A 26,833-nucleotide genomic window follows, 5' to 3' on the forward strand; every position below is an offset into this window, starting at 1 on the left:
CATTCAAATCTCCCAGTGTTCAAAGGGAGCCTTCCATTATTTTTGGCGTTTGCAATATGCCCTCTGGAAAGCACTTTTAGAGCACAGATGTTAATTTTATCATTGTTGATACAAAAATAGTGGGCAACAGACAAGTGCCTCCCATTGTCCTATTTCCTTCCTACTGCCAGAGAATGGAAAGAAATGCGGTGAGCTAATTTCTTCTTTCTTTTTTTAAATGCCCATTTCAAAATGAAAGAAGACAAAAACACTTCAACCAAAGTCACATAATGAAGGCAAGCTCCTTGAAGAAGACTGGATAAATAGATTCTTCCTTGTGTTGGCTTCTCATTCAGGGGCCGTTTCCACACGGCTTACCTCTCTTCGTAATGTCCCGGTAGATCGCGCGAAAAACACGGAAGATCGCGTTTTCTCGCGCAAGATTTGTGTGATGTCACGTGACGTCGCACAAATCTCACGCGAGGAAACGCGATCTTCCGCATTTTTTGCACGATCTACCGGGACATTACGAAGAGAGGTAAGCCGTGTGGAAACGGCCATAGTGTGGGATAGTTTTCACCCATTTTAGCAATTTCATGGTAGAATAGAGAAAAAAATGAGATGATTGAATTGTTCGCATTTTGGTTGGAGACAATTTTGATGGTCACCAAAGAGAAGAGTTGTTACTCTGAAGTCCTTTCATTTATATTTGTAGGAACTCTGCTATAGGGTTGCCAGCCTCCAGATGATATCTGGAGATCTTCAGATTTACAACTGATCTCCACAGTACAGAGATCAGTTTCTCTGGAGAAAATAGCTGCTTTGGAATGTGGACTCTATGGCATTATACCCACTGGGGTCCCTCCCCTCCCTAAGTCCTGTCCTTCCCAGGCTCCGCCCCCCAAATCTCCAGGAATTTCACAAATGGGATTCAGCAACCCTACGGCTAATAATTGTAGTTTGACTATAGCAGCTGCTTTGCAACTGTAAGCATACAGTATATCAAAGTCTGTTGTTCATTTAAATATGAATACCATAGATGCGTGATTGCTGTGATCAAAGGCAAAGCGGTGCAGAAGCCCTGCTGAGCACCCTTCCCACAGAAATTTCAAGAACACTTATTATCTTCATATCCTCCTTTCTCAGATGACTCTGAGAAACAGTGAGTAGTGAGGCATAAAGAAAGATGAGTCCAAGGACTCCATAGCAAAGGTGGAGCATCAACAGTGCCGTGGCAATGCCCTTGTACTACTAAGTTTGCTGTTTGACCACCAGTCACAGTCAAACCCATCTACCCTATATTGTGGCTGAGAGGAGCACCATCTTTACCCCCGATCAGATGGAGACCATGGTTTCCCCAAAGCAAACTGGAAACCAAGTACTGTAGTATTTCTACCTCTATGCTCATTCCCACACTCTGACTCCAAACACCACCTAAACAAAAACTGTTTCTCATTGTGGGGAGCCAAGTCAGTAAATGTGGACCTTGGGTTCTGTTCCTAAGGCACTACACATCCCAAGAGGGTAAGTGTGCATATTGTCACATCCCAGACCCAGACCACTGCTGTCCGATAAGGCAGACTGTAGAGCTCCTTTGTAGTTGACCAAGAAGCTGACAAAGCAACATAGGGGGTGGCATCCCCACCCCACACTAATGTGACTGCTGTCATTCAAGGTGGGCGGCAGTGTCATAAGCAAGCAGGGAGACACAGGCAAAGGCACTCTCACACACTTGTGCTGCTGCCACAGGTGCATGAGATGGCAAAATCTGTTCAGTCAGCCCATACCCATGCAGCATGAGCCCTGTAACAGGACTTCTCAGTAGATAAAGGGACATGAGTTCGTTTAGTTTATTACATTTATATCCCACCCTCCCCGCGAACAGGCTCAGGTCGGGTCACAACAACACTTGGATAAAAAAGTTAAAAACACAAAGCAATGAGACTTGTTTTGGAAGAAAGAGGGTAAAAGGCCAAGAGAACTTGGGGTTTAGATCCACAACAAACCAGCTACAGTATCTTCAAAGGAGTATAGGAGGAGAATCCTGCCAGTTGTAGTTTCTACTCTCACTGCAGTGTTGTGACCCAGAAAACCTAAGGGGGAAACACAACCCGAAAAGATGGGGGCTGAATTTTACATCATGATATGAGTTAGCGAGCTAGTTCTTGCGTTGCAGGCTTCTGCTTGGATTTCAAAGATCATCATTTTGGCAGGACTGTGCCTGTGGTTTTCTGACACAGAGTTGTGTTGAATGTTGGTGAATGAGGAGCGCTGATGCTATCTTTCTGTTGAATTATTCTGTGATTTGGTGCAACTCACTAGTGCTCTTGAACACCTGAGAGTCAGCTGACTATACTTGGTCTTCAGGACTTTCAGTCAACATACAGCAAAAAGGAGGGAAAGGAGGACGACCTCGTTCACTTTCCTGCACTGAATACCTAGAGTGATCTAAGCACAGAGCCTCAGCCCAATAAATGAATACTCAAGATGGCTAGGTCCTGTGTTCAGAAAAAGCATGTAGTACATTCCTCCCAGGATGATACTGCTCCAGCATGTCCATATGGGATGTCCTCCTGAACAAATGCTCTTACCAAATGCTGGTAGAAACCTAGCAGAGAGACATGGGTGGATTCTACCCCTATCCTACCACTCCACTGAGCAACGTTTGTTGCTTGCTTGTTTATTAAAATATTTATACCCCACTTTACCTTTTGGCTCAAGTTTGAATCCTTCCTCTAAGCTAAGGAGCCTAACTCCAAATTAAGTGGCTGATCCATTGGAGGAAGAGTCACTTGAGTTCGAAGGAGGCAACTTGTAGCTGTAACTTAGCTTTCCCACCCCTCAGTGCTGGGTTTCTACATTCAGGGAGTTTTTAACATAGGAGAACATACAAATGTAATTCCCCACCTACTTCCTTAAGGAATACAAGGGGGCTATACACCACATACTTTTTTCTAAACATTTAGAACACTTCAAAAAAACAGGCAGGAAGGAGCCATAATTATTATTAGATTTATATCTTGCTCTGTCTTCTTGGACTTGGAGCAGCCATCATCATTTCCCCAAATTTAAATACTCAGGTACCAACCCACCCACCCGTCCGGTCGGTACTCTTTCTAGTGGAGGCCTTCCTCACAGGTAAAACTGCTACTGTTTTTCCTGGAAAGGGTCTTATGTTCCTGATAAACGTGTGGCAGGCAGAAATTGAACATGTGGTACTTTTCAGCTATTTAACTCAACTGTACCTACTGAATTTCAGGCACCTCTTGTTTTCCTTCAGAATATAGAGGGGGGCATTTGCATGTTCTCCTGACTATGCAGGAAGATTCCTATCAGAAAGCAAAAAGTAGATGCCTTATATGAAAGCAAGGAAAACAGCAGGTTTCTCTTTCACCTCCTCATGTGACAGGCACCTGCTTTTTCCTCCAAACGACAGTGGAATGTGCAGAATCTGGAATGTGGTTATACAACCTTTCCACTCATCCTTGCAGGAAGAGGCAGCAGCCCCTGATTAATGGCTGCCCTGTAAATTTTTGCTAACCACACACATTGCCCAGGGCTTGGCCCTACAGGAGACTAAACCCACTGTCAGCAAAGCAATTGCTGTCAAGTGGGGTTTTTTTGCCTATTAATTCTTACCTGCTAATTAGCCAGGAGCTCCGGCCTTGTTGAAGCTGCCTCTGCTGCTGCCGCTGCCTTTAGAGGAGTTAATGATAAACCTGGTGCACTCCAGTTGCAGTGACACAGCCTAAGTGGGTTGAAAGGACCAGCCCACTCAGCTGTGCGCTTGTATTTGTGAGCCAGGCCCTGCTCCGGGACTCAGTCGCTGCCATTCTTTCTCTGCACTGTTTACTGCAGTCACAGCCTGTGTGCGAGTCCAACAGAGTCAGATGAGCAAGCCTGCTCAGCACTCCCTGTGCAGCACAAACAGCCAAAGCAACAAACGCTCTGGCAGCAGGCCAGCTGTGGAGATTGCTGGATGAAAGCAGAAATGCAGACTGCCTAGGGAACCAATAACAGGGAGACAAGCTGTGCAAAATAACAACCTCTCAAAATGGGAAAATACGCAGCGATATAGAGAGTGTGGGCCGTGACCCATGGGTCAGCTGACCAAGCTGTGGCTCTAAGCCACTTCTTTTAGGGCCGGGGCCCTTTCTCCCTCCCCCCCCCCATTTTATTAAATGGCAACCCCTTGTGTATGTTCCATTCATATCATTCCTGGGTAGTTTCATTGACTTTTACTAACAGGCATTGTCTGGTCTTTTATGACAGCCATGAGCAAACAGGCTTTGGTCTCCAAATAACCCTAAGCATGTAAAAAGCCTGTTCTCAAGCTGCCAGGCCTGACAGGTGCAGACATAAGCTCTCCCCTGGGAATGATTGCTGAACATTTGGTAATTACACGGTTTTTTTAACCATAATAACCCCCAAATCAAAACAGGTTTGATTGAGAAGGAGCACAAATTGTACCAATGGATGAGTTAAGTTTAATGTTTAATTCATGTTTATTAAATTTTCATATCTTTGTAATCGTGTTCACTGGTGGGGGGGAGGGGGATAACACTAAAAAAACAGCAACTAGCCAGTCTTCTCATACTTCACAAGGCCATTTTTTATCCTCAAGGTGAGAAAGAGAGAAGAACAGGCACATTTCACAGTTCCATCAACAGGGTGTTGCAGCCATATCTCAATGACATTTTAGGTAACTTGGATTCACCTTGGTTTCAGCACATTTCCCACGGTGCAATCTGATCATCTTCCTCATTCTGTGTGTCCATAGCTAATGCACAGACTTTTAGGTCATATAGACTTGGGCCTTTTTAAGGGGTGGGGCTTGCTATACTTACACAATCCATTGGGTTGGATCCAGACTAAATTTTCCAATAGCAGAATGGAACATTCTTGCCTCCCTCTCCTGGTGCAGACAAACAATCTCCATGAAATGCTGTTCTTGGGGGATGGGAGACCCTGAGGAATGATATGGGGGGGGGGTCTGCAGGAGGAGGGGGAATTGGCAGCAATTGCCAGTTTGATCATGATTTAACCTGTTCTTTTAAACTGAATTTACTAGAGTAGGTTACATATTAGTATTTATATAGTAATCTGCATGGTGCTTTCCAGAGTAAGTGACCAGAGAAGTTTACAATCTCAAGTTTCACATAACTGAGACCACAAAAGTTGGGGGAAACGGCAGAGGCATGGATAAACAGGGAAATAATATGTGTTCATTCCAGTTCTACCTGCTTAGGCTTCTTTTCAGTAGGGACCAGGGGATTGTTTATTTCACAGAATAGGTAACTTTTGAGCACAGATTTGTGGCATCACACTGGTGTTTGGGAAGGCAGTTCCTTCTGAGCATATTTTGTTTGTAGTTTTAGGCTGTTGGTTTTTAATTTTTCCATTGCTTCTCTGTGTTGATTAATTTATTAACTGAGTCCAAGTAACTAAAAAGTAATTAATTGGGAAAGAATTAATCTGCAATTTTTTGATGGCAGCCAAATCACTATTAGCATCCTACTGGAAATCACCCAAAATCCCTACTGTTGACAATTGGTTAATTAAAATATGGGATTACTACATCCAAGACAAGATCTCAGAACTTATTAGTCAAACACAACTCTACCCAAAAGAAACTGACTTTGTACCCAAATGGTTTCCCTTTTTTGAATTCTTAATTGTTAACGATATACATCCTCCTAATCATTTATCATCCTTTTTCTACTGATTACCCTAAATAATGCAAATTTACTTAACACTACAAAACATGTTAATGTTTTAATTTTTATGAAATTGATGTTTTTTTTGTTTATATGTTGATCTGTTACGTGTTGTTATATTGAATTGTTATCTAAAATAAAATATTTTTTTTAAAAATTAATTGGTTGGCCTCACAAATAGATGTAGTTTTGCATAATGAGACAGTGCGGGTGGAATACTGCAGATGAGGATTTAGATTAATTAGCATTGCTGTGCAAAGCAATTCTAGATAAGGCCTACAAGGGGATGTCAACACAAGTATCAGGCAAAGGTGTGGTGGGGTGGAGGAACTGGGAAAGGAGGAGGTTATAAGGACAGAGTGAGTTTGCTGCTCACAAGTGACAATGGCAATGTCTGTCACATGATATATGTCAGTCAATCATCACATTCAAGGACTAATCATATGCTTTGGGTAGGTACACTTCTGCTTCTGGTGTGTACCTCAGATTACAAAGTAGGGTCTTGTTACCTCAGAATTTCTGACAAATTACGAATTCCTGTGTAGCAAATTGGGATCCATGAATAGCCTTGCTAGATGCTTGCTTTTGGTGAGCAATCTCCTGCCAATTGGTGCCTCTGCCTATCAATCACCAGCTGAACAGAGGAAGAAGGTGGAAGAAAATGGTGGGCACGTGCCCATCATTCCCACATGATGATATTACTTCTGGCATAACCCAGAAACAATAGCGTCATGTTGGGGCCTACAATTATAGAATTGGCCCTAATGTGACACCATCAGTTCTGGGTCATGGTGAAGTGACATCATCACATGTTGATAAGGGGCACATGTGCAGACCCTTTGGTAACTTCACACCATTCCCTCACCTCCTGCCAGTTGCCAGGAGAGCCGCAGTAAAATAGCAATAGCCTTGGAATACCAAATAGGGAAAACTCGTTCACTGTTTCTTATAATATTAAACACACAAACTATGGGTTTCACACGGAGAGGCCAGTGTAAAACTATGGAGTTTCACATGCAGATGTGACACTACCAAGTTTAGGCTCAGCAGGGATTGGGCATGGCTAGGATGCTACAAAAGGTTCTTTATAGATTTATGTTCACTTTGCCAAATTCATTAGCAGTTGAGAGTGACTCCCACTCACTTCTGGCTGGATCTTGTTTTCATCTGTGCTCTCCCATGGAATGGTACCCATCTGTGAGACCAAGCTACAAGAGACGAATTATATGAGGAGGAGCACATGAAGAGAGTAACAGTGTTAGCTGGGAAGCTGAGTTTTAAAAGAGATTGGAAGACTTTGTTAATTTCCCCTCTCTACAAAGCCAGGGAAATCTCTGCTCAGAGGGTTTGTTAATTTCCTCTTTGCCTCCAGAAGGCTCTGTCAGTTTCATCTCCAGAGCCAGTGCATCCATAGAGGCAGGTCCGGCAGCCACCTTGAGTGCTGAGGCGCCGGAGGGGGCGCCGTTGGCGGGGGCACGCGTAGCGGAGTTGGTAGCGGCAGCACTGGAGGGCTGGGAAGCCACCTGTGCACCACCCCAGCCGCCTGCCGCGCCTGGCCCGAAGCTGTTGCAGCCTCCCAGCCCTCCTGTTCAGCTGCCCCGTGGTGCCGCCGCCGCCAGCACACGCTCCCAGCCGGGCACAGCAGCTGCAGGCCAGGCTCAGCAGGCTGCCGAGGCGGCGCACAGAGCAACTGAGCAGGACAGCTTAGGGCCAAGCTACATATGACGAATGACACTTGAACAGCAAGTGTATTTCTCCCTGTTCACTTGCCCTCCACTCAATCCACTTGCTGTTCAAGTGTCATTCATCATGTGTAGCTTGGCCCTGAGAGGACACATGTACGCACGCCATCCCAGCTTCCTACCACGTGACATCATCATGCCGTCCAGGTGCACGCACACAGCAACAGTGCTGAAGCTGCCCCTGGCCTCAGGCACCAAAACACCTGGCACCAGGCCTCTTCATCTCCACTTCTAAGAGATGAAGAGGAAATAAACAAACCTGAGCAGCTATTGCTCTGGCTCTGTAGAGAGAGGAAATTGATAAAGCCTTCTGGTCTATTTTAAAACTCAGCTTCTCAGCTAACATTGTGGCTCCCTTCACGTGCTCCTCCTCGTGTAATTCGTCTCTTGTAGCTTAGCTCTTAGATTGCTGGATCTTATGGCCTTCCTATGAAAGACTTCACCCTCCTTCTTGTTGTGCCTATGTGTATATATATACCAAATGAGTGCAATACTTCATCAATCTGGCATGCTTTATGTGCCCAGGTTCACAATTTGTTACAATTAATTTGTTGATCTTTAAGATGCCATGCATCTCTTTTTGTTTTGACTAAAATATCTACCTCAGTTGTTTATGATAGGCTCAAACCTAGTTAGCAGTTATGTTCATACACCCTTCCCTCCTCCCCATCTCATTTTTCCTCTTAATAAAAGTTGTGAAGCTACTGGGGCTGGAGACCTCTAGAAATTACAACAGATCTTGAGATCATCTAGTAATGCTACTAGTGCCATCTCTGTCCCATGCCCCAGTCTGAATCCAGACTGGAAAGGATCCATAGTGCTGGAGTTATCTAAGAAAGTCTGGAATTGGTCAGCTTCTGCTCTCTCACTTTGCCCAGAAAGGGCAGAGTAGAGACTGGGTGATAATTGGCTACATCATTTTTGTCTAGAGATGGTTTTTTAATTAGCAGATGGATTGTTTGAGCGGCCAGAGGAAGATGCCCTGAGTTAGCAATTGATTTACAGTAGATATCAGTGATTCACTTATGTGGTCCTTACTTTATTTTAACAGCCAACATAGGCAAGGGTCAAACACACAAGTAGTGGCTTTCATAGATGTCAGGATCCTGTTAAGATCTGTCATTGTAATTGGTTCAAGGCAGTTCAAATGTAAGCAAGATGGTGCATTAAGCATTTCTTCTATCTCTCATCTGCATTGCAGCTAGCATCTAGATCAGAGCATATTCATGGTATTTTTTCAGCGAAAAAATTAGCAAAGGCCTCACAGCTAATTATCTCTTCCTGAGACTGTAAAGGTTCAGATTTAGGGGTTCGAAGGTACCTGGATATCTTAAACGATTGGCATGGTCATGAACTAGCCGACGCTATGGTTACCGAGAAATATTGTTTCTTTGTCTCCTTCATTTCTGCTTCATAGGTCCTCCAGTGGGCTCTGTAGCATGCTTTATCAGATTCCGCACAAGTTTTTTGCCAACATCTTTCTAGACATCTTCCAACCTTCTTTAGGTCCACCAGCTCCGTGGTAAACCATGTGGCTGGCTTCCGTCCCGAGGGCAGGAGAGGTCAACAAGGAATAATGGTGTCAATAGCTTCAAGGAATGTTGCATTCCACCCTCCTACAGCAGCTCCCATGGAGCATGTGTCTGGAATTTTAACCCCCCCCCCCAAGGCATTTCGGAATCTAGAGGGGTCCATGAGCCTTTGTGGGCAAATCAGTTTAACTGGACCCCCATTTTGCAGGGTGTTGGGGCCATATTCACTTTTGCTTTCACCCCAGTTAAACAGCCCAGCAAACAGTGCCTGTGGGAGAGAAAGCAGGGTGGAAGGTGGAGCCTGTGTCAGCAAATGGCCGCCAGTTGCAGATCAAAGGGATGTACCAAGCTCTCCTCGCAAGCAGACATCCTTCTAGCCAGGGCTTTTTTTTCTGGGAAAAGAGGTGGTGGAACTCAGTGGGTGGCCCCAGAGAAAATGGTCACATGGCTGGTGGCCCCACCCCCTGATCTCCAGACAGAGGGGAGTTGAGATTGCTCTCCATGCTGCTGAGCAGCGCGGAGGGCAATCTCAACTCCCCTCTGTCTGGAGATCAGGGGGAGGGGCCACCAGCCATGTGACCATTTTCAAGAGGTTCCGGAACTCCGTTCCCCCGCGTTCCCGCTGAAAAAAAGCCCTGCATCTAGCCCTCACCAAGGTCACTACTGGAGTGATCAAGTTCTAATTAGCCGAGCATCCCAATCAGAAGTGCATCCACTACTTAGTTAAGTAACTAGCATAAAAATGCAGTACTTAAAAACAATTACAGCCATGAAGATCAATGATTCCATCTGCTTGTCACCGTGCCATGTTACTAATATTCTGGTGAATCATGCTGGATCGAACAGCATGGTGCCCCTGATCTGAACATTATGAAGTGTTGAAACATCTATCTATTTGAATGAACATCAAGATCTTGAGATGCCTGCCTTAACCTGAGCTGCCAAAAGATTACTCTGAAAACTGCCATTTTAAAAAAGCTGACTTCCTTCATGTACAAATGAGTACACACGAGTGATGTGAGAATTTTAACTAATTACAACCCTGCTACTATTTGTCATGTCCAGGCAGGGTAGGCAGTGTTTCAGCATCTCTTTGATGATCTTCTATTTAATATTCTTACGGTGACATCATCCTAAATGACTAGCATTCACAATTTCCTTCCAAGGCAGAGTATCTTGCCATTGGGACATTTGAATACTTGCCATACTTAATTTTCAATGCACTCACACTGAACAGGAAATGCAACCTGTTATCCAGGTAAAGTTTTATTCCAGCATGGAAGCATGAACAAAGTTAAGCCAGAAAAACAGACACATTACATATAAAATTACAAGGACGGAACAGTTTTCTCTGTCAATTGGGCTACATTAAGTGATGCACAGTAAGTGAAAAACATAATAATTAAGCTTTTCCTTTCCCTAGCGTCTGCACCTCCCTGGTATAAAATAACCCTAAGAAAGAGGAAGGATGCTTTCTCATATTCTGTCTTGCACGTATTCATTTATACATCACAAGAAAAACAGCAAGAGCTTTTTGATATTATTAGATATTCCAAACCAATTTCATCTTACAATTTATTTAATATTCAAATGTGTTGATACAGATCCAGTACACTTTTCTCTCAGTTTATGGCAGGGAAAGGAGTAATGTACTTTGCCTTCGGTTGCTTGCAACCACCACTGGATATTTACCCCCCCCCCCCCCCGTGCTAGGGATCTTCCTTGGTTACCCTGACAACTGCCCAAGGTTTACTCTCAGTAGCATTGGCTAGCAGTTAGAAGTGGTTTGTTAGAAATCAAGTCAATCTGTCTGAACTAAAACAACTTTATAAACACAAAGTCAAACTCTAGGATAAATGCAGTACAAAACTAGGATACACACTAAGGAAATAATAGAAACACAGAAAAGCTGGTAAGGTAAATGGAGACTTACAAGTTCTGAATATCGAGCCCCAAACCAGGAGTCAATGGGTAGCACATAGCTTCACATGCTGATCTTGCACACATGATCCCCATATGCCCATACCCACACCCACACACAAAGGGGAAGTCCATTTTCAGGATCTCCCACATGTGTGCAAAAGAGACAATATCCAATCTGAGTTTGGGGTTCAAGAATCCAGAGCCTGCCAAACCCCAATTGCCTAATCGTAAGGTGACCATAAATCAAAGGGATGTGGATGTTTACTCTCCCAACTGTAAAGTCCACCATCCGGAATAAAATGGCCAAAGTTCCACCAGGGAGACTTCACCAGACTTTTCCATTACCATAAAATGTCAAGCTCTGTTTGTCCACTCAAAGAATATCTAGATGATTACACATGAACAGATGAAGCTGACTATACTGAATAAGATCATTGGTCCAGCATGGTCAGCAGGGCTTTTTTTCAGCTGGAACACGGTGGAACGGAGTTCCGGCACCTCTTGAAAATGGTCACATGGCGGGTGGCCCCGCCCCCTGATCTCCATACAGAGGGGAGTTTAGATCGCCCTCCGCGCCGCGATCTAAACTCCCCTCTGTCTGGAGATCAGGGGGCGGGGCCACCCGCCATGTGACCATTTTCACTGAGGGCGATTTAAATTTTAAACCCCTCCTTGTTCCAGCTGACCCAAAGTGACATCATTGTGCGGTCCCGGAAGCTCATCTGAACAGAGCCTTCTGCAGATGCCACCATGCAAATTGACAAAATCTGCAGTTGCCTATACACACACATTCTCTGTTGTGGCCCCCACCTTATGGAATGGCCTGCCTGATGAGGCTAATTCTCCTGGGTTTCTGCAAACTTTGCAAAACTGAATCATTCAGGAGGGCTTTTTTACACAGGTAGAAGGGCTGCACAGTAAGGAAATGAGTCAAAGAGATCCATTGGTAATGGGATTACTATTATACCTACTGAATGGTATAAAATCCTTCCAAATTTTCTAATTCCAAAATTATATAATTGTAAAATTATCTTTTTGAATCTGGAATATTGCTATCATTGTTATATGATGCTTATATTACTGTGATCCCAAAACCTGACAGAGAGCCAGTTTGGTGTGAGAGCCAGTTTTGTTTAGTGGTTAAGAACGCGGGACTCTAATCTGGAGCAGGGCTGGATCGGGGGGGCAGGGGGTAGCCTGCCCCCAGCGCCACCAAAGAGGGGGCACCGGAAGCGGCTGCCAGCCCCCGGGAGTGCACCGTGGCTTCCCGCGTGGGAGGCTGAGCACAGGGTTGTGAGGCCCTCACCAGCCCCACCGATGGGGCAGCTGGCTTGCCGCGTGTGCAGGACCTCCCAGCCCTGCACTCAACCACCTGTGCGGGAAGCCAGCTGCCCCATCGGCAGCACATGCTCTTGCCGCCGCCACCACCAGCTCCACGGCGCTCCGTGCGCTGGGGCGGCCAGCTTGCCGCATTGGCAGCACAGGGCAGCGGGGCAGGCAAACCATGCAGAGGGCCTCCTAGCCCTGCGTTCAGCCGCCCGCACGGCAAGCCAACCACCCCAGTGCACAGAGCGCTGCGGAACTGGCGGTGGCGGCGAGGGAGTACGCTGAGGCAGCTGGCTTGCCGTGCGGGCGGCTGAGCGCAGGGCTAGGAGGCCCTCTGCATGCGGCAAGCCAGCCGGCCGCCCCAGTGCACACCTGTGCCGCCGCCGCCAGCTCTACAGCGCATCGGGTGCTGGAGTGGCCAGCTTGCTGCGCGGGCGGCATGCCTCCCACCCTGCGTGATGATGTCATGAAAGTGACGTCATCACGCAGCGCTGGGAGCGCGCGCGCACACACACACGCACGCAGACACAAACCCAGGCAGGGTTGCACCGGGCATCTGCGCCCGTAGATCCGGCCCTGATCTGGAGAGCCGGGTTTGATTCCTCACTCCTCCATTTGAAGCCAGCTGGGGGACGTTGGGTCAGTCACAGCTTCCAGCTCTCTCAGCCCCACCCACCTCACAGGGTGTTTTGTTGTGGGGATAATAACAGACTTTGTAAACCACTCTGAGTGGGTGTTAAGTCATCCTGAAGGGTGTTATATAAATCAAATATTGTTGTTGCTGTTGTTACAGATACCTGGTTTTGTTTTGACCCTTTTTTAGTTGTCATACTGATAGATTGACTTACCATTGTAATAGGTGCTGCAGGTTCTCTGAATTCCCAGCTTTCATTTTTAAAAAAGTAAGTCTCTGGTGCCTTGCTTGTAAAGATATAAGAAAAAATCATATCTCTACAAGGGAAGGGGCTAGAGACTTATTTTTTTAAAAAAATGAAAGCTGGGAAATTCAGAGAACCTGCTGCACCTTTGGTCAATCTATCAATATGAAATTTAGACCATTTAGAAATTTAGAAAAGAACTGCAAAAGCCCTGGGGGCCCAGGGGAAGAGGGTGACCACTGTGTGAGGAAGAGCAGGCTGAGAGCATGTGACTGGCCTAAAAAGTATCTATCCGACATTTTAAACCTATCCTTCCACCACCAAGAACAGGATAGTTTACATGGTTCTCCTCTCTTCCATTTTATCTTCAACAACAATCCAGTGAGGAAGATTAGGCTGATAGACAGCGATGGCTCAGAGTCACCTAGTGAACTTCATGACTGAGTGGAGATTTGAATTCAGCTCTCCCCAGTCTCAGTCCACTACACTAGCTCTCCAATAGAATTAAAACAATTATTCTTTGTATCCCTATCTCTGAATCTTGATAATTAATGCATAATCACTAACCACTCTCTTTTGGTTCAGAGCTCACTTCCACATGTTAGAATTCTTGCTCGCACAAACATGCTGAGAGATTGGAAAAGTCAGTCTGTTTTTATCACTCTAAGTGCTCTGCCTATGTAACCTAAGAAGAAGAGAGAAATGGAAAAAGTCAATGAATGTTAGTCTAGGGGAGGAAAGTAGAATGTATTAAATGTCAGCATTGTACTTCTAAGAGGTATATTTATGGGTTGGGTGCCTATAATAAGCTTGGCTGCACTCATGTCTGCCCATTTAATACTGGATAAAGGTCTCCTCGATCAGACCCACACTCAGCAGAACATTATCTTTCAAGGTTATAAGCAACCTTCCCTCTAATTTCACCACCACATAAGCAATTTGAGCTAGTCTAAATGTGTTCTCTGTATGTCAGTCTCTCACCACCTATCTGAACCTTATGAAATAATGGGAAAAGCCTAATAATTCTCTCCACAGTAGAAACGGTTGCTGTTAACCTTCTTTCCCTGATCACTCCACAAGTCTCAATTGTGCTGTTTAAATGCTGCTTATCAGGATGACAGGAAACTATATTTTCATGTTGTCAGTAATTGAGGGGGGATTTCTAGCACAAAGCAACCTCTCCATTATCTTCTGGCTGCCTCCTTTCTCAATCTAGACTTTTCCATTAATTTTATCCTGTATCCTCGCCACTTTCCCAGGATTACCACAGCAAGTTCCATCCCAAGGGTCTTTTAAAAAAAAATTACTACCCAGTTGATTCTATTGTCTTACTATCCAGGCCTCTCACAAATCCTATGAATGTCACATAAGGGTTTCCCACACAGGCTTTTTTCTGTTGGTTCTGGCCCCATACTGCTTCCATTTATCCCGAGTCAGTTTTTACTTCGTTTTTAGTTAGTTTTTACTTAGAGGTTTTTTTTTTGTTTCTCCCTGTTTTCCGCCTCACCCCCCCTGTTCTTTTAAGACCACTTTTACCCCAACCTTTTTCTGGAAGCCAATTTTGAATGGACTTATTCCTTGCGTGTAATGTTTCTGTCAATTTTGTTTGCCCCACCCACTCACATCCACCTCCAGCTCACTTTTTGATGACTGGGTGTTCATTATTTTTTAACACACCTCCTCCACCTTCTTTTTTCCCCTTCCTAGTTTAGTTTTGATCTTTTTTAATTGTCAATTTCATATTGATTGACTGACCTACAATTGTAATTAATAGGTGCTGCGGGTTCTCTGAATTAAAAAAAGTACTGTTTCTAACCCTTTCCCTTGCAGAGATATAAGGAAAAATGCATATCTCCCCAAGGGAAGGGGCTAAAAACTTTTAATCATTGATTCCATACTGATAGATCAACTTACCATTGTAATAATAGATGCAGCAAATTCATTGAATCCTCAGCCTTCATTTTAAAAATAGTAATTCTCTTGCTCCTTCCCTTGCAGACATATCAGGAAAAAGGTATATTTCTGTAATGGAAGGGGCTAGAGATTTCCTTTTTTTAATAATCAATTTTATATCAATAGATTGACCTAATGTTGTAATAAAAGATGTTGCTGATCCTCTGCATTCCCAACTTTCTTTTTTAAAAAGTATAGGAAGTCTCTACTCCATTTTTAAAAAAGAGATGTGTCTTTCTCTTTCTATGAAACAAAAGGGGAAATGAAAGCTGAAAATTCAGAGAACCTATTACATATATCGTTATAATCTTATAACAGTATATTGGTATTCCATTGTGGATTTTTAAAAAAAAAACTGAAAAGCCCCAATGGCGCAGAGGGGAGGGATGGCTGCTGCCAGGAAACATGCCATTGGCATTAGTCCTATGTCCTAATATCTTACTGCTTCTCAAGCCTCCCCGCAAGACCTGATTGACTTGCCTAGTCCCTGTGGCCTGTTAGGAAAGCAAGAGAAACCATTTCCCCTTGCTAGTTATTGCTAGTTAGACTGCAGTTATTCAGCTAGTTATTGCTAGTTAGACTGCAGTTATTCAGCAAGTTAAGAAGCTCTGCTTCCTTCTTCACTTGAACTGTGAAATGTAGGGACTTTCTAGACCAGCTGAATGTGTCGAAGATAGTCTCCAAAGACCTTGATGTAAAAAACAGAGGGGGGAAAGGAGGGAGAGAAATTGTATATTAAATAATGAGATATTGCTGGGAGAACCTCTTGCTGACACTTGCTCATAAATAAAAGGCTTCAGGAGCACCTAGGGTTGCTCGGCACAGCCTAGCAACCAGCAGGAATTCATGGGAATGGAGGCATGGGTGTGTTGTCAGCAACAGTGTGGTGTTACTTCTTCTGAAGAAAACCTGGCAACAGGCCAGGCCTGGCAAACAGCATGAGGGTTCAGAGGTGGGGACATGACGAGAACACAATATCAGCTGCATTTCTACATTACTTCTGGGGGAAGGGTAGGGTAGCTCTAGGAATTGCTGGAACCTCTATGGTTTTCTTCACAAGTGACATAGCAACACAGCTGCCATCACTATTTTATTTTTTTCTCCTGCTACTGCTCAGAGCAGCAGTGGGCAACTTGGGCTACCAGCAGGATGTCTCCTGCCATAGCACAAGGTTTGACAGCCCTATCTTTCTAGGAATTGCTGGAAATTCTATGGTATCCCAATACCATATTTTGATTTATTTTTCTCCCACCATCCCTCCAAGAGCCCCTGATAGGAAGATGGCAACCTCACGAACACCTGCTTGGTTTTTCTAAAGTCTTCTAAAGATTTAAATTTTTAAAAAGGAAGAAAGATGGCACAGACAGTGAAGCATGTTATAAACATCATCTCATGGGGTCTGTGACATCTGACACAGCCCAATAGATGTGTTAGCTGGGAGTCAAGGCTATAGTTTACAACCAAGACAATTTGTAATTTTGGTGAAGGAAAAATTTTGTTTCCCCCCTAATCATTTGAGGGGGGAGTAAGCATGTGAGTATCCTACAACAAATGCACATTTATTGCACAATAAACTTTACTGCACAATCTGGAAGGGTCCGTAGAGTCTTATATTATTCTGCAGTAAGACAGTATGTCCAGTTAAATTAGAACCAGACTGTGTTTAATGATGAGTAAAAACATGGCGATTACAGGCAGAACCTGGTGATTAATGACTGGCAAGCAAAACTTTCCCCCCACTCCTTCCTCTTTGCTTCCTTATCATTGTGCATGATGAAAGCAAGGATTCTAATCTTTAGGAACTTCCCCTGAGCTTTCAGCATCTGCTTAAATACTTTTTTAAAAAGATGCTAAACAATGCAGGGATCATTAATCCCCCCCCACACACACACACACACACACCAGTTTGAAAGGATGCAGGTGGCTCCTTTCATAAAATGTGTTTCTTCTATGTAGTGATTTCATATTTTGACATTTTGTTATAAGGTACAGATAAGGCAGAAAGAGAAACACAGCTGTTCCTAGACTGGACATTCTCATGCAATGGTCAAAAGCTGTAATGTCTTAAGCACTTCTCTCTTTTTGTTTCTTTTACAGTGCTCACTGGTTTTTGTCCAAACCTTATCAGACAGGGTCCATTGCTTGTGAGATGTCCTCTATTCCATATGAAGTGGAAAGTTGGATCAAGGACCAAATCACATTCTTCCCTCCCACATCAGTCTAATTCAATCTGGGTCTGCATATGGCTGTAATTTGCCCAGTGAAAAAAATGGGAGGTCCAAGATCATGTCTAGTGTGATCCACAGTTAAACCATTAAGATCATTATAGTACTTCCAAGATTAACAAATGCTTCCCAAGCCAGAGCCCAGGACTTGAAGGACCTCCCCCAGTTGTAGCTGAAGTGGCAAAGTCAGACAAACAGGGTTTTCTTTTCCTTTGCTGTCGTGCCTCAGCCAATTTGTGGCAACCTTGTAGAGTTTTGAAGGCAAGAGACTTCAGAGGTGGTTTGCCTTTGCCTTCCTCTGCATAGCAATCCTAGAGGTTCCTTGGTAGCCCCCCATTGCTTAGCTTGAGATCTGCCTAGCCTGAGCTATCCAGATCCTTAAACAGGGCTCAGTTGTGGAAACTGTTTTTCATTCTAAGGCTCAGCATTTGACCCGAAAAATAAATAATAAAGAGTGTCTGAGATGTGTTACCAATGAGTAAACACAGCCAGTTCTTATACATTTGGAAACGGGTGGGTTGTGTCACCCAGCAAATTTCCAAATGCCTTTTTTATTGGAAGTTAACTACTGTCTCATGCTGTATATGCAACCTTCTTCAGAATTTTAAAATGCGCATTACAGCCAGTGTGACTAGTCCACATTTGCCCTAATCAGGAATGTTGTTCTTCAGTCTTTCTAAATCCCCAAACCAGCTTTAACCCGATTTACAACATAGATCCCCCCTTTTAACTTTTAGAATATCTAATTACATCTGTCTATATTTGGATCATTCTCTCTCTCTCTTTCACTCTTTTGTTTAATCTTGCTGTCCATTCTTTCTGTTTTTTCTTCAAATGTGGAAACAGATTTCCCCCATATTTTATTTTAATCTCAAAGCACTGAAAGAGTACAAATTAAACTTTAATCCCAAAGCCATTATAATACTTTTGTTAGCCTTCTCAAACATCGCTTCGCTAAGAAGTGGCATAAAAATATATTCAATAAATATTATTTATTTATTGAGTATTTATATTCTGCTTTTAGTTGTGGTTCAAAGCAGCTTATATGTGAGATGAAACCAGACTCTGAATCGAATCCAGGTGCTTCTTTCCCACGTGTATGTAGATCATCAAGAGAGCTACTAAAAACAACTTTGGGCTGTGCCTCCCACACATTCTGGCTATATTGGCAAAACAAGGCGCTCCACAGACGATCAACACTGATTGTTTGGACAGTGCTGATAAATTCTGGGCAGGGGCTTCTGCAAGAGCAGGCATAAGTGTCCTCCCTTCTGCTTCAAACACTGGTCCTGAAGGTAGAGCCATAGACAGTATTAGTGTGTCTGTGATCTACCTTTTTTGAATAATTGAACACTAAGAGTTGAGATAAAGTGGGGTTTTGTGGGTTTTCAGACATCTCATTACAGTCCAGATATTTTTGGCAGAAGCAAGTGAAGTCTTTGAAGGAGACACAATGTTGAAAAGAATAGGCATTTTCTTCTGAAGAAAAGCTTTTGAGAAATTGGAGCACCTGCATTCTTTGACACCGTAGAAGTGGGCACAATAAAAGGTATCACATGCCAGCAGCAACACTGGATTCCACTAGTGCTATTGAGAGCCATGTAAACAGTCCTGTTGAGCAACTGGAGCAGGTAATTCTGAAGGTGATGACTCCAATTTTCCATCACATGACATTCCCATAGTGCCATACTGTGATGGCTAAACAGAAGCGCATGGACATGCAAGTACAATGAACAAGTTACAATGCTGTGTTATTCAACTGGTGTTACATCGCTTTGTTGCTTAGGAATATCCTTCTGTGTCTTATAAGCAAGTTATGATATGTGAATAGATTAAGTGTTACTCAGTGCTTAACTAAAAATATTTGTCCATTCCTGTCACCTTCCTAGAGTCTTTTCCTATGCAACCTTGGGCTTCACACAAAGCATCACAACTATGCACATGACCATTTTGTGCTTCCATGAGACAGGAGTGTACCACATACATTTACTTCCCATGCTGGCAGCATTCTACAAAGATTTCACAAAGAGCTAAGCATTATCAAAATGAACCTGAGAAATGAATGAAAGTGGAGACGATGGGAGATTTGTGGCATCTATATGCCACGCAACAACCACACCTATTCACCACATGCTTCCCACTGCTGCCAAAATGAATGACTCTTAAGTAAATGGTGCAATACCATCAGTTTATTCATCAGATATGACATCAGTAAGGCAGGAGACCATTATTCACATTAACCAGGAAAGCTCATAAGATCTAAATGCTGAAATTATTCATCAGGTAACTGTTGGTCAGATGAAATCAAGGCACTCCAAGGTGTGGGCTATTTCAAGATTTGTATGAAGATCTTCAAGAGAGCTACTAAAAACAACAATGGGCTGTGCCTCCCACACATTCTGGCTATATCGGCAAAACAAGTTTACTGTAAATAAAGAAGCAAATCCCAGCTGCTTGCTTATTTACAGGACACAGGTTTGAAAGTAAACAAGCAGTGATAAGATTGCGCATAAATCATGCTGACATTCTATAGGCACAAAAGAAGTTGACAGATGTGGGCAAAGTTATTTGCAGGGAGGGGAACATAAACATAAAGCAGCACAGATGCCACTATCTCTTTGAGGGTTTGCATCACAGTTTTCTACAAATTGATCAAGATCCATACTTTAGCGGGATCTCCATAACGCTACACATGCACACTGTATTTTTAAGATCATTAAGCATTGTCAACGCTTGTTGCATGAACTGTACCTGAAGCCTGGGGAATTGCTGGTAGAGCCCATGCCTCATCTCTAATCTTCATTAGTGTTGCACCTCCTTTTTAACTTTTTACTTTTTGCAGGTGTCAGTACCTTACTCTGAAGCTTTTGATGTAGGAGACTCTGCCTCTCTGGGGCATCTCTTCCTACTTCTCTTACAGTAACAGTAGATGAGATGGGTAGAATAGATAAATCTTTCCTTTATAGTATTGCCTGCATGCCTGGAGGGGGAAAAAAGGTCTAGTCCCTTTAACAGAGGATTAATGTGTGGGAATGGGCAGCAGAAGCATTTCATGGCATGGAGATAAAGAACACCAACTGGTAAATAAGCCTCTAGCAAAGGGACAGGACATTTTTTCCTCCAGGCAGTTGGCAACTCTACTCCTTTAACAGATTATGTTCCCTTTCAGATTCAGAGTTCATGGGCCTAGTGGGAGCAGACTAATGCAAGAATGCTTCCTCTCTTTAACAAGGATTGTCCCCTTTCCTTGTTGTCCCAGACTCAGTCTCAGCTCACCTCTGTGGGAAGGAGCCCTTCCTAGGTTATCTTCCTTGCCACTTATGGCTATAACATTACTACGGGGTGAGGCCAAGCAAGCTCCCTCTCTAATGTCCCCAGTGACAATACCCATGTTTTTTTTTCTTCCATCAGGTCAGGAATGCTTTTCCAACAGCCTGGCTCCAAGGATATGAACTTCATTTTGAAGTTCTCAAGGCAAATCAACTGCCATAGTTGACTCAGTACAAGTCATGGTCATAGGGAATCATATCATTCCAGTCTTGTTCCATCTACACTGGCTCACAGTTTGTTCCCAGGCCCAGTTCAAGGTGCTGGTATTGACCTTTAAAGCCCTATATGGTTTGGGGCCAGTGTACCTTAAGGACTACGTTCTCCCATATGAATCTTCTCCCATTCACTCCGATCATCTTCAGAGGCGCTGCTTTGCATACACCTCTGTTCTGAGGCTAGGTGGGTGGTAGGGTTGCCAGGTCCCCCCGTGTCCTCCCAGCAGGAGGTGGGGGACCCAGCACCTACCTTATCTTCTGTTGTGTGTGTGCGCTCCCAGGCCCCATGTGACGACATCACTTCCAGAAAGTGACATCTTTGCACTGGGGCCCATGCCTCCTCTACTGGCCAGGTAAGCAGGGCGGGGGTGGGGGGTGGAGAGTGGGAGTGGAGGATCCCCCCCCCCGGGGGACTGGCAACCCTAGTGGGAGGCAATCCAAGAAAAGGCCTTTTCAGTCATGGTGCCAAAACTTTGGAACTCCCTCTACGAGGAACATTCATTTGTCTCCCTCTACTCTTATCTTCTGCCAGCGGATGAAGACTTTTTTGTTCTGTTTGGTATACCCCAGTATCTGTTATTGGCCTCCTCCTGAGATTTTGGTGTTATTTATGTTTTATTGAAGTATCTAAAATGTTTTAATGTTGAAATGTTTTGATGTTTACCACCTTGGGACCCTATTTGAGTGGAAAGGCGGCACAAAAAATGTTTCAAATAAAACAAAATGTGTCCATGTGAAGGTGCATGATAAGGCAACCTTCTTGAAGCTAAACAGGTCTGGGTCTGGTTAGTGCCTTGAAATCATTATCTGGATTAATGCCAAGCTTGCACATCTGTATCCTTACAAGAAAAGTGGATTTTTTTCCTTGGATTGATTGTGCTGGACTTTGCACAATCCAGCTAGAGTACTCTCTCATCCTATCTCACCCCTCATTTGATTTTTTCTTTTCTTTTCTGCATTGTAAAAGAATACTAGTTCGTTCAAAGACAAATGGAAGCAATACAAAATATTGCCATCCACTTGATTAAAAAGCAATCTTCCTGATATAGAGCAAGCAGTTGCTGCAGGGACAAGTGGCTTTTCTGCTGTTCATAATGCTAATAAGTACAGGAAATGCATTCATTCAAACACTGAAAACATAGAGGAGCTAAAAATACTAACTTGCGGATATGCCGCTATTATTTTCTAGACAATCAGTTTTTAGTCCAATAAATAAGCAGTTATTTGTTGCAGGAGATTTGGATACACATTTATGTTATAAATCTTGATGCCTCTGTGGCCCTACGAGGGAAGAAAGGTGGGGTAAAAATATTGTCAACAAATAAATAAACGAACTTATTTATTTAAAATTACATATTTATTGAAGAAATAGATAATTTTAACTATACTATTATTATTCTACCCCACATTTCCTCCAATGGGGACCCAAAGTGGCCTACGACATCATTCTTCCCTCCTCTGTGTTATCCTCACAACAACCACATTGCGAAATAGGTAGGCTGAGAGAGAGTGTCTCACTCAGCCAGTGCACCAATTGCTGTATTAACAGTGCAATCCTAAGAAGAGTTACTGCAGTTGCTCCAGTTACTCCAATCAATAGACTTAGGCTGGAGTAAGTCTTTTTAGGATTTTGGAATGTGGTTGAGCCAGTGCACTGAGCACCTGTTTGATTCCATTTTCAGTTCTACACAAACAACTGACACAACCACCCTGTCATATTCATGTCATTTTCTCATCATTTCAATGTTTGACTTTAAGGGTTTTAAAAATCATATTTCCATTTTTTCAGAGGCTGATTGCTCCCCCACAGTGCCAAGCTCATGCTACTCATTAAAAACCACAAGGGAAAAAAGTTGTGAACGCCATAAATGTTACCCTCTCCCTCTTCAGCAATGCCCTACACATTGCTTTCATTCTTTCGTTTGGGGTTTGCAGGGTCAGTATTTTATATGCTGGGCACTCCTCATTCTAACACTGAAGCACATTTTCCCCAGCTTTCCAGAAAACAAAACAAAACAGTGGGTATTATACATCCCTTCCCTCCCATCCACTGTGTTTGTATTAGATATATTGTTGTTTTTAAAGCAGATGATGCTGGACTCTCTCTCTCTCTCTCTCTCTCTCTCTCTCTCTCTCACACACACACACACACACACACACACACACACACACGCACATGTAGTTGTGGCAAGACTTGAATGGCGATCTGGGTAACTTTGTTACAATAATAAACTAACACAAGTCTTTACTTTAACCAGATCCTGCATTAATATCCTCACGATATTTCCGCTACTACCAGTATTTGCGTATATCCTTTGTCAAAAGTATACATCACACTTTTAAAAGTGTTTTGTTTACCACTGAAACTTTGAAAATGTAAGTCCAAGTTCTTACCCTAGCTGCTCTCCCTTTTCGATACCTCGTCTTCTAGGGTAATTCTGTTACCCTGATGACGGTACTTTCAGTTCAGAACCATTTGTATTTTTCACCAGATCTGCTGAAGAAGCCTGCCTCCTGGAGTCACTCTCAGCTCATAGTATCTAAACTCTGTTTTCCCTGCTTGACTGAAAAGCCACAAGCGAAAGACTTGCAAGGGAAGCATCATGAAGGGAAAAAGCTGTTGAGCCTGTCAGAGCACAATCTCTATGGGCAACATTCCCAACCACGCTGATGCAACTGGAAAATGTTTACTTGTGAGCCAAAAGAATGCATTCCTGCTGTACCTGCAAATTACTGGCTGTTCTTAAGATGAGGTAAAAGGAGTTCTTTGTATAAAACAATTCATTGGCTCTCTGACAGCATCAAAATTAGCAAAACCCAGACATTTATTGCATGGAGAATAACCATTCCGTTTCTTTAAATACATTTTCAGTGAGATTCAATACATGGATGCTTCCACACACGTTGGATAATCCACTTTCAATACTCTAGTGAACATTTGGAACTGCTTTTCCATGTGTGGAACAAAAAATCCACTTCCAAAAGATTGCTAAAGTGCATTGAAAGTGCATTATTCAGCATGTGTGGAAATAGCCCATGTTACCCACCCAAATCTCCAGGAATTTGGTAACCTTAATTTGAAGGCCCAGGTGGGGGTGCAAGCCCTTAGGCAGCAGTTCAGACATCTGGACAACGTGATCCAGAAAGGGGAAAGGCAAAGCCATGTATCAGACTGGACCTTAACCAGATATCTTACACAACCAGGGTAATCGTAGGTATGCAAAAACAGCAGATTGGAGAAGGAACCCTACAGGGCAAGCAGCAGAGCCCCCCAAGAAAAGGTTTTCTTCTCTTCTCCTGGTGCTAGTGTTGCCATTTTCCAGGTGGAGTCTAGAATTCTCCCAGAAATCTAAATGATCTCCAGATTTCCAAAATCATTTCCCCAGGTGGAAATGGCCCCTTCAGAGTGTGGACTCAGACTATGGCATCGTGTCCCTGATGGGCTCCCTCCTCAGGTTCTGCACCCAAATCTCCAAGAATTTCCCAATTTGAAGTTGGCAACCCTCAATGGCAATCTATATAATTTAATGTAAAAATCTATATTGGGGATGCATACTATTTTTATTCAAGGTTAACAAGGTTTGTGGGAGGCTGTACATTTTCAAATAACGTTGGCCATTTCCACATGCCCTTAAAGGGACAGCACACAAATGGAACGCTGGCAACGTCTCCATTTGCAAAACAGGTGCAGGCAGTTTGGCTTCCGTTTTTTCAGCACTTTTTCTGGGACCACAGAAAGTGCATTCCCCAAAAAAGGAGCTGAAAAAACAGAAGCCAAATGACCAACAAGTGTTTTGCAAATGGAGACGTCTGGATTCATGTGGAAAAGCTGCCAGTGTTTTGTGAGTGGGCTGTCCCTTTAAGGGTGTGTGGAAACAGCCATTATTAGACCACACAATGGAACTGGTTGGTTAGAATGACTTACAATAATGAGTGAAGGCTTCCTTCTTCCTTGGCAATGCAGCTACCTCAGGTTCTGCTTCAAAACTTTTATACACACTGAATTGTCTTCCAACCACACAAAGCTTTTCTTCATTTGCAGCCACAAACACAACAGGCAATTCTAAAAGCAGTCTCCCATCTCCTGTCGTAATGCAACAGCCAAAGTCACTGGAAAGCCACATTCTGAATTCCAACACCAATATACAGACCTTTTCAAACTCAAATTGATATTTATAAATTAATAAAATAGATTAAGTTGAGAAAGCTTTTTGAAGGACAATCGCAATGGATAGAGGACAAGAGACTTAGATATAAATCGTCATTTGTACCGAATGTTGTGGACCCCAGAATTGAGGCGTTTGAATATGTAGTCTTAAGAGATATTTCATTGATTGAGAATAAACCTCATAAAATTTGGCATAAGCTATCAAGGGTTGAGTGGATGGCTTTAAAAAGTTTGAATGAGGATCCATCAGTAGTTGTAAAACCTGCTGACAAAGGAGGGGGTATAGTTTTGATGGACACAAATATGTATGAAGCTAAATCAACTACAAGATAGAGATAGCTACTTAACGATCTCCTGTGATCCAACTGCACATATATCTGACTTAGTAAAGCTGGTTTTGGATGAGGGGGTTCTGATGGGAGAAATTACAGAACAAATCTATAAGGCATTGATGAATAAAACGCCAAGAATACCCTTGTTTTATGTTCTCCCTAAGATCTATAAGGATATCCCCCCCCCCCGGGCGACCCATCATGTCAGGATGCGATTCCATTCTTGATTCCCTTGCAGTGTACTTGGATCTACTATTACAACCAATTGTAGTCGAGACACCAGCCTTTTTAAAGGACACAGGAACATTTATACAGGAAGTGGAGGGAAGGGAAATGAAGTCAGACTACGTTTTCATTACTACAGACGTAGCTTCCCTTTACACTTCCATTCCCCATGAAGGGGCAAGAGCAGTAATTGAGACAGTGATGTACCAACAGGAGGAACAGGTTCCCAGTAGCCCTTTTTCTTTTACAGTTAGTAGATCTTATATTATAAAAGAACTACTTTCAATTTAAAAAACAGTTCTATTTTCAAATTAAGGGGGTAGCCATGGGGTGTTCGGCTGCCCCCAGCATCACTAATTTATATATGGAGGATTTAGAAACTAGATTTATTCTTGCACCATCAAAGAACCCCTTCTATAACAGAATCATCTTGTACAAAAGATTTCATTGGTGACATGTACATTTTATTTGAGGAGGAGATGCGTTTGCAACCTGGATGAACCAAGTAGATAACAACATAAAATTCACTATGCAAACTAGTGCAAATTACATAAGTTTCTTGGATGTGGTGACCTATCGGAGTGATCAAAACAGAATAAGAGTCAGACCATTCAGGAAGTCAACCGATAGAAACTCCTATTTGGACTACCGGTCGTTCCAATCTTGGTATATCAGGCAAAACATCCCGTTTGGCCAGATGTTGAAGCTAAAACGTAACTCAACTTTGGAAACAGACTACATAGGTGGATGTAAACAGATGAGAGAGGCGTTCCTGGATAGGGGATACCCTCGGAGGGTGGTACTGGAAGCAGAGAGTAAGGTTACGCAGACACCAAGGAGGGAATGATTTAGATCAAAAGAGTCCCGAACTCAGGACTCGATCTTTTGCTCTTTGGAGTATACACCTTTGGCACATGAGATCAGACAAGTTGTTTACAATCATTGGTATCTCGTGTCGGAAATTGATGGGTGTGGAAGACCTCCTAGGATGGGATTTAAACGCACAAAAAATATCAAGGACATTTTAGTACATACAAGGTTTGGGACACAGGAAGTTAATAGGGGCCACTTTGCCTGTGGACATTGGCGGGCATGCCCCCTGGTGTGGTCAGAGAGAGAGATCCAACTAGAGGGTAGGGCCTCAGACATTAAACTCCACCATTTTTCTACTTGTCAAATGGATTCTGTAGTTTACTTGATAAGCTGCACCTGTAAAAAGCTTTACATGGGCAGCACTATACGACCGATACGCACACAAATATTAGAACATTTATCTAGGATAAAGAAT

At 43.3% G+C, this 26,833-nt stretch overlaps 1 protein-coding gene across 2 annotated transcripts in view; it reads right to left on the reverse strand.

Annotated features, from left to right (window-relative positions):
* The window catches only part of ARHGEF37 (Rho guanine nucleotide exchange factor 37), a 69,536-nt gene extending 46,159 nt beyond the window's left edge, over positions 1-23,377 (reverse strand). The window contains exon 1 of one of the 2 annotated variants that reach the window (XM_054977742.1): positions 23,215-23,377. The gene's annotated coding sequence lies outside the window, so the exon portion shown is untranslated. Of the gene's footprint in view, positions 1-3,618; positions 3,838-23,214 lie in introns of those variants that run through there. The other variant, XM_054977741.1, reaches the window with a different exon arrangement.
* Between the last annotated feature and the right edge of the window lie 3,456 nt (positions 23,378-26,833).

The sequence above is a fragment of the Eublepharis macularius genome, chromosome 4 (assembly GCF_028583425.1).
Source record: "Eublepharis macularius isolate TG4126 chromosome 4, MPM_Emac_v1.0, whole genome shotgun sequence".
Lineage (NCBI taxonomy): Eukaryota > Metazoa > Chordata > Lepidosauria > Squamata > Eublepharidae > Eublepharis > Eublepharis macularius.